The sequence below is a fragment of the Pantherophis guttatus genome, chromosome 2 (genome assembly GCF_059756535.1).
Source record: "Pantherophis guttatus breed Tessera chromosome 2, ASM5975653v1, whole genome shotgun sequence".
In the NCBI taxonomy this organism is placed as follows: domain Eukaryota; kingdom Metazoa; phylum Chordata; class Lepidosauria; order Squamata; family Colubridae; genus Pantherophis; species Pantherophis guttatus.
This window is the reverse complement of record NC_142064.1, coordinates 158,615,926-158,627,322: the sequence shown is the minus strand read 5'-3', so window position 1 is coordinate 158,627,322 and position 11,397 is coordinate 158,615,926.

Sequence of the window (11,397 nt, the reverse complement as noted above, 5' to 3'; positions counted from 1 at the left end):
ACAATGGATGGAAACTAATCAAGGAGAGAAGCAACCTGGAACCAAGGAGAAATTTCCCAACAGTGAGAGCAATCAACCAATGGAATAGCTTGCTTCCAGAAGTTGTGGGTGCTCCATCACTGGAGGCTTTTAAGAAGAGACTGGACAACCACTTATCAAAAATGGTATAGGCTCTCCTGCATGAGCAGGCGGTTGGACTAGAAGACCTCTAAGATCCCTTCCAATTCTGTTATTCAACCACTTTATAGGTAATCCTTGATTTATGGCCACATTTGGGACCAGAATTTCTGTTGCTAAGTAAGACAGTTGTTGAGTCATGGCTGATTTTATGACCTTTTTTGCCACGGTTATTAAGAAAATCTTTGCAGTTGTTAAGTGAATCATGTTGTTAACATCAGGAAAAGGAAACAGATCATGTATAAAACATCTTTCAACAAAATGGATACCCGTGCAACTTTATCAAAAAGTATCTGATCACTACAGCACAACCAACATAAGCTGTGAAAAGGGTAACGCTGCTATACATCAAAAATGTCTCAGAAATCGCTAACAGATTATTACAACCACATGGCATCACCATAGCACACAAACTAACTAAAGTCCTCCAAAATATTCTAAGTAAATCAAAATTCCCCAGAAGAAGAAAAATGGGACTTATCTACAACATAAGGACTAACAGCCACTTTGTAGGATGAAAGTAAAAGATTAGCCGAGCTCTCCCATGAACACTAGCTAACAATCAGAAGACATGATAAAAATTCCCTAATTTCACAATACATGAACAGATTTAATAAGAGTTTTAACTGTGAAACTCACCATCCTTGAGGGATGGTTGAGGGAAGTCCGAAAATGCTAGAGAATTTTTGGAAACTCAAGACAAATCAGCTGACATCAGGCACATAGTGATAAGTAACATCTATGTACCATTCAAAAGAGACAATCAAAAAGCCAACAAGGAAACAAAAAAACCCACAACACCTCCTCACCAGCAATCAGTCAGATGAGCAGAGATTAATACCAAGATTAATACTATATCAATAACCAAGAAGTAAACAATACTCCAAATAAGGAACTAACAATTTAGACAAACAAGCCAGGGGCGGGTTCCAAATCCCGTCACTACCGGTTCGCTCATGTGTGCGCGCACAGCACTTCTATGCATGCGCAGAAGCATCCGGGCGGGTGGGCGGAGCCTCCCGCCGCCACCGCTACTGGTGCGCCTGATCCGGTGTGAACCAGTAGCAACCCACCACTGAAACAAACTAACAATAAACACCCCAACCAAAGAACTTCCAAGAGCACTACCACCAACACTGATAGGGCAAACCAGTAGGATATAAAATGAGAGCAAACTCATTCCCTACTATCATTGAAGTTGTTTACCTAGTTTGGTAATGAAACATCTGCAAGAAAACCAACAAGCTCAGACTGCACCAAGGACTCCACAGTTCAACCCAGAGCTACAAATATTCTTTTATTTTCTATTCTATACATGTGTTTTTCCTGGCAGGAGGAAAACTGGAACTGATGGGAAAAACGTCACCTGTTAGTTTTGACATATCAAACCTAAGAAATGTAGATAAATTTCTAGGTCATGAAATGGCTGGTTTCACACATTATTTTAATGTGTTTGGCTAATTTGTGACTTACCTGTGCATACTGTGGCCCCAATCATTCAATATTACAATGGCACTGAATGAAGGGGGAAATTATGATCAGCCCTCCTGGTGGCAGCCATTGTAATGTCCTTGTGATTGCAATTTGTGTTCTTAGCAACCAGCTCGTACTTACAATTGCTGCTATGTCCCAGAGTCAAGTGATTACTATTTGTAACCTTTCCTACCAGCTTTCAGTAAAGTCAGTGGGGAAGCCAGCAGGGAAGATTGCCCTGATAAGTTGCTCCTGCTTCTGCCACTTTTTCTCCTGAGGAGCCTCTGAGCAGCATAGTGAATGCCGGCCCAGGTAGGCAAACAACTCACAATGCACTGCCTACCCCCAAATGCTTTCCACACTCACGCTGCATATCCCCGAGCCTTGCTGCATTTGTGCTGTGCCCCAGTACCTCCTTTCCCTGTCTGAACAGACTCCATAGCGTTCACACACACACTGGCCTGCTGGCGAGCCATCTAGAGAATGGCTTGTTGTGACCAGGACTTGCAATTTCCTGTCAGATTCTCCATTGATTTTGCTTGTGAGTCAGCAGGAACTTGCAAGCCCCAATCATGTGAGGTCCTCACTTAATGACCACAATCCTCACTTAATGAAGACAATGGGGATTTGCCAGGATTGCCATTGCTAAGCAATGCAGTCATGTAACATTGCACTTTATCGCTGCATTACTTTGCTACGGAAATTCTGATCTCAATTATCATTAAGCAAAAACTATATGTATGTTGTTTGAGAGCCAGTTTGATGCATTGTTTACTCAGTTTGGTCTAAGGCACCAGGCTATAAAGCAGGAGACCTGGAGTTCATGTCCCCACTTAGTCATGAAAGCCAGCTGCATGACCTTTCAATAGTCATTTTCTCTCAGCCCAGCCCACCTCATAGGGTTATTGTTGGGGGGAAAACAGAAGGAGGAATTTGTATTGGATATGTTCACTGCCTTGAATTATTTATAAAAATAATAAAGGTGGGATGCAAATAAAAATACATTTCTGTTTTATGAACTGAGGCATTTTAAAAATTGTTAATGATTCAACTAACCATAGATAATATAACATATGGGCATAGTCTCTCTGTTCTCCATTTTAAGATTCACATATAAGAGTGTCTACATTGTTATCTCTTGACTAGAAAAATCTGGATAACAGCTAGATGTCAGCAGAGATACAGAAAATACTTCCCTCTTTTCTGTTAACTCTATGGTCACCCAAATGCAAACATCCCATGTTTGTAGCCCAGATATCGGAGGCCTACACCAGTGGTGAAATCCAATTTTTTTTGCTACTGGTTCTGTGGGCGTGGCTTGGTGGGCGTGGTGTGGCTTGGTGGGCATGACAGGGGAAGGATACTGCAAAATCTCCATTCCTACCCCGCTCCAGGGGGAAGGATATTGCAAAATCCCCATGCCCTCCCCACTCCAGGGGAAGGATATTGCAAAATCTCCATTCCCACCCCACTCCAGGGGAAGGATATTGCAAAATCCCCATTCCCTCCCCACTCCTGGGGCAAGGATATTCCAAAATCTCCATTCCCACCCCACTCTGGGGCCAGCCAGAGGTGGTATTTGCCGGTTCTCCAAACTACTCATAATTTCCACTACCGGTACTCCAGAACCTATCAGAACCTGCTGGATTTCACCCCTGGCCTACACAATATATTAATTCATGTCTGGGCATGAACCATGGATCCTCTACTTACCTAACCAACTGTATTAAATGAGAAAAATCTGTTTGCTAGGAGGCAAGCATATTAGACAGTATTTAAACAGTTTTGTGGTGACTAGCTGGTTTCCACTTCCTCTTTGTGTATAATTCCTGTCTTAAAATGAAGCTGAAACAGCAAAACACTATCTGCAATGGAAATGTGTGAAAAAAAAAACCCTAGGCTTGTGGGAATTAACCTTAAAGGGATAAGTACAAGATATATATTTTTTTGCAAATAGTAAAGTGCAGTGAGGAAGGAGCTAGCTACCCAAGCAAAGTTTACTATTTTGTCTGTTTAAGGACGCAATGTCTCTTCAGCTAAACTGATGAGCCAATCTGATCCATGCTGGGCTTCCTTTTATGGGATCTGCTTGATTCCAGGAGCAATTAAGCCAGGAAATCTAATTTTCCTCCTCCTTTTGTGTCACAACCCAGGCCTAAGAAAAGGGAAGGATATTTTAACCAATTGCAGGGAGCCAACTCAAAACTTTTCTGACGTGTTTTTACCTCCCCAACCCCAAGCTCTAACCTAACAAGTTTGAGCACGTCTACCCAGAAAGGAGGAAGTAGCAGTTTTAGGAACAACTGGTTTAGATTTTCACAACCAGGAAAAAAGTGCTGGGAATGATGGCACTCTTGGAAGGAGAACATGTTTGCTTTGCAAATGCTTGCTGATCAGGAGATATTTATTTGCCCCAAAGAATAATTCTGATTAATTTTTTGAAACTGAATAATATTCCTAATACTGGGGGAACCTATTAAAGTACAGTACATTAAAACAACCTGCACATTTATCCTATCATGGGCAGCAATCTAAACAAGCCCCAAATGAACCAAGCTCCTAATCAAACATGAGATCTTGAAGCCCAGGTCAATAGGGTTAGAGCACTAGCAGCTGCTTAGCAGGTCACAGCTTGTTCCTCTCTCTCTCTTCTAAATGTCAGCTGTGATGATATTCTTAATTAGACTCTAATCTCATTCATATTGTTGCACTGACTCAGTGCACCACTTTTCTTGTTAATTAGTAACTTCTAAGGCAGGGATTGCCCTAACTTCAGTATAAAGCAAAATCAGAAGGATAGTTGCTAAACCGCTGTTAATCTGTTGTGGCCTAGACCGAGAAGGACTTTGAGCTGAATTCCTTTTGACTGTTATCTACAGAAAGGGTGTCTGGTGACTTTACTGTTTGTGATGATGTGTTCTATAGTACCAAGCCTAACAGGTTTTTCCCTCTACTTTTACCACCATTGCCCCGTACGTAAGGGATGGACTAGAATAAAATGGAACAGAATAGCTCAGTTCCAGAAACTACACTTATATCTGTGGATCATATTAGAAAAACATTAGAGCATTGGAGGAATTTAACATCATACAATTTTAAAGCAAGCACATTTAATTCTAATTCACTCAGCAGCAAAACGTGCTTATGCAATTCACCACAGAGCCTTTAACTTTTATTTAGTTTAGCTTTTGTGAACAGGATTTAACTTATCTGCACGCTTACAGAACCATATGGCAAGGCAAAAGATTTGTGTTTCATCAGTATGTTTGGAACAGTAGCTCATAAATTATCATAAAATATGCTCAGAGTTATTATACAGCAATCATAAGTTACTAGAACTTTTAATGGATTTTGCAATCAGTCAATGCAAAAATCTAACTCCACTCTATTGAAGTAGGCATTCTGTCTTCATCTTAAGGTTCTGAGAAAAAGCATTGTTTTCACTTAATGCCTAAAACTAGCCAATACTGATTCCAACAAATACCAGAAGAAAGGTATTCTATTGCTAGGTACTACTATGCGGGCAATATGCTGACACTATACACTACTTAGAGAGGGCTGTAAAACACTGTGAAGCAGGATATAAGTCTAAGTGCTATTGCTATTATGAAGGCCCATTAGAAGATCCAGAGTATTTAGTAAGTAGAGGGTTTTCCAGCAAATCGTGTCATATTCCTGTGATTTAGTTATTGGTACTCCAATTATAAAAATCATAGTGAAAATATTCGGGATCCTTCCAGCCTTTTAGTATGGTACATGAATTGCCAAATCTAAAAAATAATGTTTTAATGGGAATAGCAAAGATATTATGTAGTATCTGCTAAAATATTTTTCGTTCATATCTTATAATGCAGTGTTGTGCTATCCAAATATTGTATCTTATTGTATCTGTTAATTGCAAATGTCTTGTATTACTTTTCACTCATTCCAACCATTTTGTCACTGAACATCAAGCAGCAATTCTCTCTCTATATAATACAAGTAGTCCTTGACGTACGGCACAATTGAGCCCAAAATGTCTGTTGCTAAGCAAGGCAGTTGAGTTTTGCTCGTTTTACAACCTTTCTTACCACAGTTGATAAATGAATTACTGCAGTTAGTAACATGGTTGTTAAGTGAATCTGGCTTCCCCATTGACTTTGTCAGAAAGTCACAAAAGATTACCACATGTCCCAGGGACAATGCAACAGTCATAAATATGAGTCGGTTGCCAAGCCTCTGAATTTTGATCATGTGACCATGGGATTCATAAGTGTGAAAAATGGTCATAAGTCACTTTTTCATTGCTGTTGTAACTGAATGGTCATTAAATGAACTGTTGTAAGTCAAAGACTACCTGTAGAGAAAGTTTTAAAAATAAAGGTAAAAACAAATATAAACTAGAGTAAGGAAGAAAAAAGAAATCAAAAGAAATTAAAGAGAGCTAAAAGTGCAAGAAAGAAAGTAAAATAGAAAAGTAAGAAAATGATTCTAAATAGCTTCTGATAATTCTTAACAGTAGTTATAAGTATAAATTTATCTTTTTCTAAAGTTACATCATAACTCTGTAATTTATCCTGTTTAATCATCAAAACCCTAAGTCATACGTTCTATGTTCTATAAACATACTATCTTTTCTCCAAATCAGAAGTCAATTTGGCCATCTCAACAAGTTCTATCATCTTCGCTTACCATTGTAGTTATTGCCAAATCTTTCTATCTTTGGGCATACAGTAATCTTGCTGTAATGATCATATACAAAATAAAGTTCCATGATCTTTTTAAAAATATCCATCCATCCCAAGAAGAGAAAATGTAGTCTCAATTGTATCTTTAAAATCCTCTGGATCAGTGCATATATTTGAATCAAAAATTTTCCAGCTTTTTACACATTCCCCCAAACATGTTAAATTGATCTTTCTTGTGGTTCACATAGGCAACATAAATTTGAAGTGCCTTTATACATTTTAGATATTTTTTCTAGCGTCATATGCCAACAGTGCATGATTTTATAAAAATATTTAAAAATAAAAGTGTAAATATCAGTCCTTTCAACCACATATTTTCCATTGTTTGATCTATATAATTATAAACATTTTTTTAACTCACTTTATTATACTTTCACTTGTTGTTGTTTCAAATGTCAATACAGTTAAAAGCTCAGACATTTTAGCTATCATGTTCATCAAAATCAGTCATACAATGTTCAATACCATAAACACTTTTGTCTATTTTAAATCTTTTGATAAAAGTAAGTAAGAAAATCATTGGCAACTATGTTTGCCTGCCATCAGTCCTCTTGATTTTAATTTGTATTCCTCTTGACAAAATTCTAGTATCTGACAAGAAGTCATTTTGTTTGCTATTATTTCTTGTCTATAAAATGCTTCTTATGGTAAGAGCCACCAAGATGTCTTTAGATACTACCTGGATATGTATCTATTCCATGTTCCCAATATAGCACATCTAACGTAATGATTTTAAAAATCCAAATTAACTTTGATTTTATCATGCCAAAGTATCCTTGCCACCCTAATTTCAAATCATGTCTTTCCAATTCCAAAAGCCTTCCTTTTCTCAGTAGCACCCACTCTTTCGTCCAAATCAAACAGCAAGCTTCAAAGTACAAACTCAAATTTGTAGAGAGTGGATTTTAGGAGGAGGCCTTCTATTCTACTGCCTCTTACTAACAGATAGCACAGTAACAAAAGTAGAGTCCTTCAGGTCTTCCGGTTCTATAATCTCCCAGGGCTTAAAATGGACACTTAATATTAGAACCATCATTAAAGAGACACAACAAAAAATGTTCTTCCTGCATCAACTCAGAAAGTTGAGACTGCCCCAGGAGCTGCTGATAGTTTTACAGAGGAATTATTGAGTCTGTCATTTGTACTTCTATAATTGTCTGGTTTGATATAGCAACAGGTACAGAGTCCAGCGGATGCTTAAAGCCTGCAGAAAGAACAATTGCAACTGGCCTGCCTTCCATAGAAGACCTGTATATTGCACAGTTCAGGAGTTTTAATTTATCATTACAGTCATGAGGTAAATATAGCAAATAAGAAATAATATGAATAAAAGAAATAATCATACCAAGTCAGATACATAAAGTCAGATCAAATCTATGAACTCTGAATAACCTTCTCTATTGAACTTTGAGAGAACCTCTCTATTCACATTATTATAAGAGAGAAATGTGCTTGTTAGAGGCAGCTGAACCCCATTATTGGTAAATATATCTTCTGATGAGGCCATCAGGAAAGCTAAGAATGGTGTTCTGGTAGATGACTGACTTGGATAAAGAAAAGAAGCTAAGCAATTAGTTCATAGATTTCCTCATAATTACTTGACCTATGACACTGTGTCAAACACACTGATTCTATATATCTTCTTAATAGAATCAAAATTTCGGAAATACAGATATATGGGAACATCTGAAAGGATATACATGGGAGACAGAAAGTTACTTATTGTTTAAAGTATAGCCATAATTTCTGCATTTAAACATTACAGCACTTAAAGGAAAATTGTAAACTATAAAGTGATGGGTTAGTAAAGTTGAAATGGTTTAATAATTAGTAAATGATGGAGTAGTAAAAATGTGTAGCCAAAATAATTTTATTAACTAGTATGTAATGGTTTGGTAATTAGTAAAGTGTAATATTAAGTATAATGTACTTATAATGTAACCATATATGGAAGCCAGAAGGGCTCATAGAACTCTTTGTCTTGAAAACATATATAAATCGTGAAATCATAACTTGTCCTTGTTCAGTTTTGCAACAACCAAAAACTGCACTGAACCTTTGCGCAAATAAATGCATCTGTCTGACCCAGGAATGTGTTCCAGCCTTTCATTTCTATAACAGTCATAACTGTTGCTATTAGGCTACTGAGGCATTAGCCAAAATATCTGCTGTTGCTTGCTGGTACTGATAATGACTTCAATTCTGAGTTGAGTGGCATTAAACTAAATGGTTACCTTCCCATAGGTACAACCAGACTAGTTGGGCCTATATGCAGTGATGTTCCACAGTACTTATTTATGGTTTTTAAGCAAAACTTTAAAAAATATAATTCGAAACTTTTAGCACACTAAAATAGATTCTTCAATAGAACGGAACATACTTCCTGAGTTCACAAGGCCATTACACTTTCCACTTTCACTCTCTGTAGCTTTGCATGCTTCACTTACTAGTTCAATGTTGGACTCAAGCAATTTTGATTTAGAATGGTTTTAATCACTTGCTTTAATAAAAGGGTAGTGGCATTATTCTATGGGAAAAGGCAATTTCTTAAACATTTTTTTTAATGTAATTTCATTAATTGGTGGGCTGATGGTGAAATAAATTATACAGAGCTACCATGGCTAGTGGAATATTGCTTGCTTATAGCTGCTTGTTGTGAGGTGAGTTTATACCTGAATGTTAGAAATTAAAAAGCAATACTTAAGATATTCAGCCTTGAATTCCTACTTAAAAATACAGCACTACAGTTTCTCAATTATTAGTTAAAACTAGAAACATTTTAATAATAGAATGTGACCTATTCACATTGCTGGAAAAGATAGTGGTATGCAAATTATGGCTACGAATAGCTTTTTCCTGTTACAAATTTTAGGTTGTTGACATAACAGCATGAATAAGTTACAATGAGATTCATTTATACTTGTATTTTAATAAAACATAGTAAAACTCTTTTTTCATTATAGAATATCCCAATTGACTAAAATCTCATTTAATTACCGTAACTGGACTATTTTCTTATATTGAAAAGTTATAGGTCCATTCGCTTATGATTAAACTGTACAGTACTGAAGTCAGTCACTCTGAATGTAGATTAACATGGTTAACATCAGCTTTACCTTATCATTGTTATTCTACACATAAAATTGTTTTGGGTTGTTCAAAAATGTGTCATAGTTTTACCTTCAAAGGATTTTTTTACTGTCAAATTAATTATTCCAGCCACAAATTATAGATTTAAACAAACCAGAGAAAATCATGATTCAAGTAACTGATTATAGCCAAGCTTCCTACTGTAGTTATTACTGTACACATTTCTGTACAAATGACAGTACAAATCAGATTACTGTAACATAATTTATAATTTAATAAAAGAGTTTTTAATGCTAAAGAAGGTTGTTTTCATCTGTAACACTTTACAAATGATAAAAATTAAACTTAGATGGCCAAATTTAAAAGCATTTGTGTTCTAAAATATTGCACAAATGTTTAACATCTGTGGTTGTTGCAATCTTCAGAGATGTCAGTTGACCGTTGTAGTTAACTGTTTGCTTTAAAAAAAAACCTGTTGTATTAACAGTTATTGCAATACCACATGCACAGCCGCTAATTTCACCATCTCATGAACTATCTTATATAGTTGTGTCTGATAAATGATTTTACAGGAACAGAATTTGAAAAGCCAGAATGTTCATAAATAATTTATAGTTATCCTGAACAGAATATTCTCGAGACTAAAAGCTAAAATACGCCTGGATTTGGTAACTTAGTGCCTGAATTCATACTGGAATAAACTATAACATTGTTTTGGGTTTTTTGAATTAGTACAATGCATGAACCAACTCAGATGGCTTAACAGTAGATACAAAACAATTATGGCCTATTCACAAAACTATATTATTTTACATTTCAGTACCAGCAAATAATTTATGTTTAGAATACAATATGCGATCTTAGCCAATATGTGCACAATGTGACAAAATCAGCTATCAGATTTTATGAATGCATCATTGGAGCACCTTTGTATATGCAATTAAAAAAAACCTAGAATGCCAAATCACTATTTGCAAGTTAAAGGGTCACTTCGTTTTACTAAGGCAGGAATTAAACAGCATTCAAGGTAGTTTTTTGCATTTATATGTAGGCCTATTTTTTATATTGGGGGTGGCCGGGTGATTCAGGGTTGACGCTAGGCTTGTTAGCTGGAAAAGCTGGCACCCAGGTTTGAGAGCCGAGCACCATACAACAGAGTGAGCGCCTGCCAATCTAGCAGTATGAAAGCATGCAAATAGGTACCATTTTGGTGGGAAAGTAATGACCATGGAAATGTCTTCGGACACTGCTGGCTCAATGGCCTTGAAATGGATAAGCACCTCCACTCCCAGAGTTGGCAATGACTAGAGGAGTAAAATCCACAGGGATTTCTTTACCTATTTTTTATTCATATTTTTTAACACATGCTATAAATGTGACACAACACCCCCGTTTAACATATTCAATATTTTTATTTTTATGCAAGATAGAAAAGGATTGTATTGATATGAAAAGTGCTCCGATTTTCATTAAAATAGCCAAATACTGTTTCTCCCTATTCCTTTTTGTTAGTTTTGTTAATCATTTTGATCTGCACAGTTCTATTCTGTATATATTTTAAAAGTACATAAATGCATGAGGGGCTGGTTTGGAGAATGCTAATTTTTTAGGCCACCCAGTAGTGGTTAATACTCTTAATATTTCCCTTTTCCTGGAAGGCGAGACTTTTGAAGACTTTACCTAAGAAGCAGAGAAAATACCACTCTAACTTCAGCCTACATTCTTTATCCCAGGCATTACCAAGTAGCCTCGACTTCCCCACCTGTAATTTTCCAACCAGCCCAGTTCCCACTCGTACATTATCTTTATAGGCAATTTGACGTACTACACAAGATTGATCCACACAGTTCATATTTCCCACCACTCAGCCAATTCCTTTCCTCTTTTCTCCCCCACCTTCTAAAATCTAAACGAAATCTCCAACGACAGA